We start from the raw sequence: 6,851 nt of genomic DNA on the forward strand, positions 1-6,851 counted from the left end.
CTCAGTGGAATAAGCGCTTCCCTGGCAAGCGCAAGGGCCTGAGTTCAATCCCCAGTTCCGCAAAAAAAAAAAAAAAAAAAAAAAAAAAAAAAAAATGATATCCAAGTTGTTGATTTTTTGATACTTCTGTGGAATCAGCTTTGCCTACACCGAAGTCTTCAGGAGTTTTACCCATTCTATATTCCAGTGGGTTTAGTGTTTCTGTTTTAATATTTAGATCTTTGACCCATTTCAACTTTAGTTTAGTGCATGGTAAAGACATGGGTCTAATTTTAATCTTCAGCATGTGGAGAGCCAGTTTTTCCAGCACCATTTATTAAAGAGGCTGCCTTTCTTCCAGTAAATGTTTTAATCCATTGTCAAAGACAACCTGGTTAAGTACATCCGGAGCTGTCTCTGCATCTTCTAATCTGTTCCATTGATTTTATGTCTGTTCTTTTGCCAGCGGCTTGCGATTTTCACATCAATAGCTTCATAGTATAATTTCAGTTCAGGGATTATGAAGCCCCTGTCTTGCCTTTGTTGCCCAGAACTGCCTTTGCCTTTCTAGGTCTCTTCTGGTTCTGAATGAATTTCAGGATTGCTCTCTCTAATTCTGTGAGATGTGCTTTTGGAATTTTGGTCAGAATTGCATTAAAACCTGCAAAACAGCTTCAAAACTATAGCCATTTTTCAATATATTGGTTTTTCCTACCAAAAAGCAAGGGACATCTTTCCATTTTTTGATATAATCTTTGGTCTCCTTTTTCAGAGTATTGTAGCTTTCAATGTAGAAGTTATTTTCCTGTTTCTTTGGATTGATTTCTAGGTATTTCATTATTTTGGATGCTTTTGTGAAAATACTTGTTGCCTTATTTTCTCTTTCAGTGAGTTTGTTGTTTGTGTACAGGAGGGCTATTGATTTTTGAGTGTTGACTTTGTATCCACTATGGAATTTGTTGGGTGCACTGATATATATATATCGTGTTCCTCTAGGATTGTTTCCCTTACAAAGATGTAGTGAACTTCTTTGTCTCTGAATCAGTCTTGACTTGAAACTCACTTTGTAAACAAGATTGAATAACCATGCTTGTTTGTCTGTTTGTTTCTGGATTCCTGTAGCATTGAGTATGTTGTTCTCTGTCCTTTCACTTTCAGCCTATGTTTTTGGTTTTTTTTGTTTTTTTTTTTCTGGTACCAGGGATTGAAATCAGGACTTTGCACTTGCCAGGCAAGTACTTATTCTACTGAGCTATCTCCCTGGCCCTTGAATTTATTTTTGAATTCAATGTTTTTCTTGTATAAAGCATATTGTTGGATCTTGCTTCTTGATTCATTCTGCCACATTGGCTTTTGATTAGTGCACTGAGAACATTAACATTGATGGTTAGAGCTGGAGGTTGTTTTCATTAAGAGCTCAAAATAATTCACTCCAAGCTCTCCTTCTGGGGGTTTGTGCTGAGAAGCGAGCTGTGAGTCTGGGCCCTCCTTTATAGGTGATCTGCTTCTTTTCTCTAACAGCTTTTATTTTTATTTTTTTATTTTTTTTTAATTTTATTTATTTATTTATGTGTGTGTGGCCAGCTCAGCCCACCAGGGGGCGGGGCGGGCTGGCATGTGGTGCTGGGGGATTGAACCGGGTCCCTGTGCTTTGCTAAGCTTGTTCTAAGTAGGTGCTTTAGACCACTGAGCCATCTCACCAGCCCCATCTCTAACAGCTTTTAATACTCTAATTTTCAGTTTAATTTCTGGGAACTTGACTAGGATATGCCTGGGTATCACGGGCTGATCAGGCCCTCAAACTCCCAAATGAGTGGATGGCAAAGGCTAAGTAAAAGAGACAGGTGGTATGATTTTAGGGCTCCAGGAAAGTCAAAACCTCTAGCAGAATTCAAGATTTTCTGTGGCTGAGTAAAAGAAATTCTCTGGGTGTCCTGTATTATTTAAGTTTGAAACAAAGGAGGGGAATACTGTGGGAAGCACAGGAACCAAGCAGGACCTCGGGAGACAGTTGGGAGAATTTCCCAGGTCGGAAAGTGCTCTAATTAGGAGACTATCTTATCTTCGGGTTGACCCTTAGCACAGGACTGAGGTGCTTACAGTTGCTGTACTTCATGGGCTTGGAGCCAGCTGTCCTCCGCTGTATCCCAACCTTGTTCTTTGAGGTGCCTCAGTCTCACCAGCCACTACAGACCTCAGCAGGTAGCAGCGACTCGGAGGCTCACTGGCCAGGAGTGCCACTGCCCACCTCCAGACAGGGCCCCAGGCTTAGAAGACTCACAAGGAAACATGGAAGCCACCTGATTAGTGTATGTGCTGCTCAGAGCTGCTTCACAGTGGTCTCCATCACCTGGCTGTCGATTTTTTTATCATGGCTAATTGGAGTTCTGAGGCTTAACCTATCTGATGTCAAACTCTTTTTAGTTACCAGGGAAGATTTCTGCTGGGATTTCTGTGAACTTCCCCCGCCCCTTTGTGCTGTCTCTTGCTTTTTCCTGCTTTTTCATTGACTCCAATCATTCTTAAGTTTTTCTTCTTTGAATCATGTAGCAGCTGCTGGATTGATTTCCCATGGTCCTTTGCTATTTTTAAAAATGTTTTTTATGTTCATGATTGCTAACCACAAGCTTGTCTTCTGTCTTTGAGATTGTTGTTGTCATGTTTGATTCTGCTTTAGATACTCTCGATGGAATTTTTACTCTCTGTCTTATTCCATTTCCTTCCTAGGCTGGGCATTCACAGGTTGCATCCCTTCTTTTGGGTCCTCTATTCATTTGTCTGCATCCGCTCTCGAGGCACTAACATCATTTTCACTGTGGACTCCATCTCTGCAGTTCTCTGAGAAATTATTTCTGATTTGATTCTTTTCTAGAGCCTCGCTGAACTGCTTTATTGTTACCACATCAGAGAAATCTTGTGGGTGGCTTTCACACTGTCCCACCTCATTGCTCCCTGCGTTTGTCTTTGGTGAACTGGCTATCTGAGGATGCATCTTATTTAATTTTCTTCCCATATTCTTTGCTTATTTTCTTTAGTTTAATTCCTAGATTGATGCCCATAAAGTGCCTATCGTGAATTGCTTTATTGCTAGTATTTAAAAACCTTAGGAAGGGCCTGCCAGATAGCGCAGTGGACTAAATCCCTTGCTCAGGCAGAACAAAAAGACCAAGTTCGATACCCAGCACCACATGCCATGCTGGCCCCACCCCAGGGGCACACTGAGACAATGAATGAGACTAAGTGTGGTGGTGTGTGCTTGTAATCCTAGCTCTTGGGAAGCTGAAAATGGGAGGATCACTGAGTCCGATCTGTGTAGTTAGACCCTATAGAACCTGTACTAAATACACTTTTAAAAAAAGAAAAAGACAACTTAGGAAATGACTGCTTCTCTGAGGTATCTCTCAGATGTAGCTGGTTTTTGGGTTTTTGTCTTTTGCAAGACCCTACCTCTCCAAGCTGCCTGCTTGGCACAGTCCTTGGTCCCTTGGCACCAGACCATGCTATTTTCTGCAATCCTTAGTCACTTTCAGTCTTGGAGCACCAAGAAGATCTGCTGATGAGAGCAATTTTGTAACTTCTGGCTAAAGCGGTACTGTCAGCAACAACAACAGCATCAGCACAGCCTGTGAAGTGACAAACTGCGGTGATCATCATTTTGCCACCTTTAACCATATTAACTAGATTTGTGGGGATGAATCAGAGTATAAAACAAACCAGAAAACTGTATGTATTATGTAAGCCTTTAGTAAGTCAGTTTTACCCTCAGAGTTTAAAATCCAAGGGGGTTAGGGAGAGAATGCAGAAGTAGAAAGAGAAGAAGATATCAGAAACAAGGCCAGAGGACAGATGGGGATGACATCGCTTTGGGGAAATGGCACTTAAGACTGAAAGGGACAAGAGAAGGAAGAGATGGAAGGAAGCGACAGGGAAGAGATGGAAGGATGAGAAAAGGAAAAGAGAGGGAAGAGAGAGGAAAGAGAAGGAAGAGATGGATGGAAGAGACAGGGAAGAGATACAAGGATGAGAAAAGGAAGAGAGAGGGAAGAGAGAGGAAAGAGAAGGAAGAGATGGACAGAAGAGACAGGGAAGAGATGGAAGGATGAGAGAAGGAAGAGATGGACGGAAGAGACAGGGAAGAGATGGAAGGATGAGAGAAGGAAGAGAGGGAAGAGAAGGAAGAGATGGATGGAAGAGCAGACCATCAATTACTGAGAGGCCAGAAGCCAGACTCACATTCATGTAAAGGGAGAACAAAAGAAAACACCACCACCACAACAAAAAACAAACAAGAGGGAGAGAGAAAAGGTTCACTTCCATGCTTGGCTCTGCTGTCCTTGCCAGCATATGGAAAGTCAGATCCGTATTGATAACCCCAGCGAGCCAGTGGTAGCTTTGTGGTGGGGTTTGGGATAACCTCAGCAGACCTGCACCTTTGCTCCCTGGAAGTTTGGTCTGTGTTCTGGTCGTGGGGCCCACTACCAGACCTCTGCAGCAACCGGCACACCACCCACGGTGCACCTGAGCCCAGCTGGGAGCCGCTCGGTGAAGCCAGCAGCCACTCTGAGTGCTGTGCCCAGCCTGCTCCTCTCCGTGATAGCCCCTGGTCCATCACTCTCCCTTGTGCGGGATGACTGAGTCCTCAGTACTGCCCCAGCTAGGAGAGTCCTCCATGCCCGCACCGGCTGAGTCTCTCCTTGGAGGCCTCTGGTGCCAGCAGTCACCCAGCGTCCCCTGCTGACTGCTCCCCTGCCGCAGTGAATCCCGATTCGGAGCCTCGGCCAGCTACGGCCTTCTTCACTGCTTTCTCCCTCCATGTCCTCTGTGGGCTGCAATTCTTGCCTGAGACAATTCCTCGGTTCGGGGGTCCAGCTCTGGTCCTCCTGTCTTCCTCGAGTTGCTGCATTCCAGGGTGTGGATGGACACTCTCAGAGAGGCTGTCTCTGCTGCTCACTGCTCCTCATCCTGGTGCCCCTCCTGAGTTCTCGAGTCTTTCTGTCCTCTCGGTCTCTGCAATTCTGTCTCCAGCCAGTCCTGGGGCTTTCACGCTTCATCCTGTTGCTTCCCTGCTTTCCTCCACGCAGACTCAGTGGAGACTTGACCTGCAGCGTGAGGCTGGCTCGCACCTGCCCGCCTGTTTGTCTCCTGGACCTTCCTTGGCATGTGCGTTGTGTCCTTCACAGGCAACGGCAAGCCTGGAGAGCTGTGACTACTACCGAGCATTGAATTTGGGGGCAGATTTTCAGAGGCGGAGCCAGAGCTCCCCATGACTAGAAGCATTCTCTGCCCCTGGCATCCCTGAGGTCAGCGCCTTCCCCAGGAGTGCGCATCCCACGCTGTGCCCATTCTTCCCGGGCACCATCACCGTCTCTACAGCACTGACTTACACACAGACATCCTCCTCTCCTAATCACTCTGCAGCTGGGAGCGAAGGAGCATGTACCATCGCAGGCAAGCTGAGCCCTGGAAGCCACAGCACACCCTATTCCTCTTCGCCACCCTCCCCTCCCCCTCCCTCCATTTCCTGGTTTCCTTTCCTTTTGCAAAAAAATCTGTCTCCCCATCTATCTCCCCTACTTTTTATTTTCTTCCTTATTTATATTTTGGACTTCTTATATAAGAGAAGCCATGTAATATTTAAGTGTGGGCGCCTATTTACTTCGCATAACATTACGGCCTCCAGGTGCCTCCACTGTCCCACCAGTGACTCAGTGACTTGGTCCTGCTCTGCGGCCCAGGGATGCTCTGCTGTGACTAGACAATGCGTGTCCATTGTCCATTGGTCTGCTGATGGATGAGGAGCCCTCCTCCAGGTGTGCTTCACACTCCTCAGCCCTCCGTCTCCCTGGGGGTGGCCTGCGGCACTATCTTCTAAGAGTGGTGTCTTGTGCCAGCGAAAAGGGACAGGAAGACTCGAGAGACGTGAATGGTTTTAAAGAACGGGTCCTCCTGATTCTAGCAGTTGCAGTTACATATGTGTTCACGTATGTCCTCAAGAACTAGTTCCGGTACACTACCTGTATCCCTGCTGCTGCGAGAAGCCAGCGACAAAATGGTGAATACGGTTACCCCACTTCTTGTTCTAATGTGGTTTTTGTTTAGGGTGAGCAGAAAATAAGCAAGTTCGCAAACATCCTTTGGAGACTTCCTAGAGAGTGTAGGAGAAAAAACTGAAACCTATGATTGAAACTTGTTGTAGCCCCTTATCTGAGCAGTGCGGGGACACTGCACCGAGAGGAAAACAAGGCGTCCTAGCCAGCGAGCCAAGGCCGACAGTGACCGGGAAATGAGCGATGCCACGTCTGTCCGGCGCCCGAGAATGTGCATCGAATGTTATGGATGCAGGGGCCTTCTTCAAGTGAGGTCACGGGGACCCAGAGCAACTGACTTTAGGGTTTCAGTTAAATGACCTGAAATGTCTTCTACTGGCCAGGCTCCAGCAGAAGGCTGCGCCTGTGGGCTCCAGCCGCCTGGTGGCGCCTCCTGCCGTCTGTGGGCTCCAGCCGCCTGGTGTCGCCTCATGCCGGCCGTCTGTGGGCTCCAGCCGCCGTGGTGGTGCCTAATGCCGACTGTGGGCTCCAGCCGCCTGGTGGCGCCTCCTGCCGTCTGTGGGCTCCAGCCGCCTGGTGGCGCCTCATGCCGGCCGTCTGTGGGCTCCAGCCGCCGTGGTGGTGCCTAATGCCGACTGTGGGCTCCAGCCGCCTGGTGGCGCCTCATGCCGTCTGTGGGCTCCAGCCGCCGTGGTGGCGCCTCATGCCGGCCGTCTGTGGGCTCCAGCCGCCGTGGTGGCGCCTCATGCCGACTGTGGGCTCCAGCCGCCTGGTGGCGCCTCATGCCGACTGTGGGCTCCAGCCGCCTGGTGGCGCCTCATGCCG

General features: G+C 48.0%; 1 protein-coding gene and 1 pseudogene across 1 annotated transcript in view; one reads left to right on the forward strand and one right to left on the reverse strand.

The window, feature by feature from the left end:
* The window catches only part of LOC105743711, an 8,429-nt pseudogene extending 1,619 nt beyond the window's left edge, over positions 1–6,810 (reverse strand).
* The window catches only part of Csmd1 (CUB and Sushi multiple domains 1), a 1,642,653-nt gene that overhangs the window by 1,141,303 nt on the left and 494,499 nt on the right, over positions 1–6,851 (forward strand). The gene's annotated exons all lie outside the window — the stretch shown is intronic.

Source organism: Octodon degus, unplaced genomic scaffold (genome assembly GCF_000260255.1).
Source record: "Octodon degus isolate 3935 unplaced genomic scaffold, OctDeg1.0 scaffold00155, whole genome shotgun sequence".
Lineage (NCBI taxonomy): Eukaryota > Metazoa > Chordata > Mammalia > Rodentia > Octodontidae > Octodon > Octodon degus.